This window comes from Rhinopithecus bieti, unplaced genomic scaffold (assembly GCF_001698545.2).
Source record: "Rhinopithecus bieti isolate Rb0 unplaced genomic scaffold, ASM169854v2 scaffold_76401, whole genome shotgun sequence".
NCBI classification, from domain to species: Eukaryota; Metazoa; Chordata; class Mammalia; order Primates; family Cercopithecidae; genus Rhinopithecus; species Rhinopithecus bieti.
In genome coordinates this window covers 1-1,089 of record NW_016872694.1, presented here as the reverse complement: position 1 = coordinate 1,089, position 1,089 = coordinate 1, and the positions used below count along the sequence as shown (strand labels likewise).

General features: G+C 56.9%; 1 pseudogene; it reads right to left on the bottom strand.

The window, feature by feature from the left end:
* Positions 1–6: 6 nt before the first annotated feature.
* LOC108525610 (inosine-5'-monophosphate dehydrogenase 1 pseudogene) lies at positions 7–1,083 on the bottom strand (annotated as a pseudogene).
* Between the last annotated feature and the right edge of the window lie 6 nt (positions 1,084–1,089).

Here is a 1,089-nt window from a genome sequence, read left to right as displayed (position 1 = left end):
CCAACCGCAGGCCATCAATTCCTGGGTGATGTAAATGGAGCCGCAGCCCATGCCCATGCGCAGCCCATTCATACCAGTGTCAATAAGGTTGTTGGTCTGGGCTGCTGTCACCACGTTCCCCGCAATCACCTGGAGGTGGGGGTACTTTTGTTTGATGTAATGCACCATGGCAATCTGATACACTGAGTTCCCTTGGGACGAGTTCAAGACTATGACGTCGACGCCTACCTGGGTGGGCAGGTCCAGGCAGTATTTGTCATCCTCACGGGTGCCCACAGCTGCCCCGCACAGCACCTGCTTATGGGAATCCTCGGAGGCCGCAGGGTAGTCTCGGTTCTTCTTCAGGTGGGTGTCGGTGATAATGGCCACCAGCTCATCTCGATCATTGACAATAGGCAGCTTCCCTTTCTTGCTAAGCTGTGGGATCTTGTTTGCCTCTTTCAACATCACACCTGCTGGAACCACCACTAGCTCGATCCTTGGCGTCATCGCTTCACTGAGGAGGGTGGTGTGGCCCTTCTCAGCAAGAAAGTCGATGTCTCGGGAGGCGACGATGCTCACCAACTTGCTGCCCATGGTGCCCGTCTCCGTGATGGGGATGCCAGGGAAGCCATGCTGCATCTTGGCCTCCAGCACATCACCCACAGTGTGCGAGGAACTCAGCACCACGGGGTCTGTGATGAAGCCCTATTCAAACTTCTTGACCTTCAGCACCTCACTGGCCTGAAACTCTGGAGTGCAGTTGTGGTGAATGCAACTAATACCTCCTATCAGAGCCATGGCGATGGCTATGTCAGCCTCTGTCACACTGTCCATGGGGGAGGAGATCAGTGGCGTCTTCAGCGTGACCATCGGGTCAGGGCTGAGGTCAGGTCCACCTCATCAGCTATGAAGTCTATGAATCCTGGGAGAATCAGGAAGTTGTTGTAGGTGAGTCCCTCGTCGCTGGCGAAGAGCTGCTATGCGGTGAGCCCGTCCTCGAGCATGTAGCTGGTGCGGCGGCTGATCAGGTAGTCCGCCATGCTGCTGCGAGACCCCGTGGGACCCGACATAAACGCTGCCGCTGCTGCTGCCGACGCCGACGCCGCG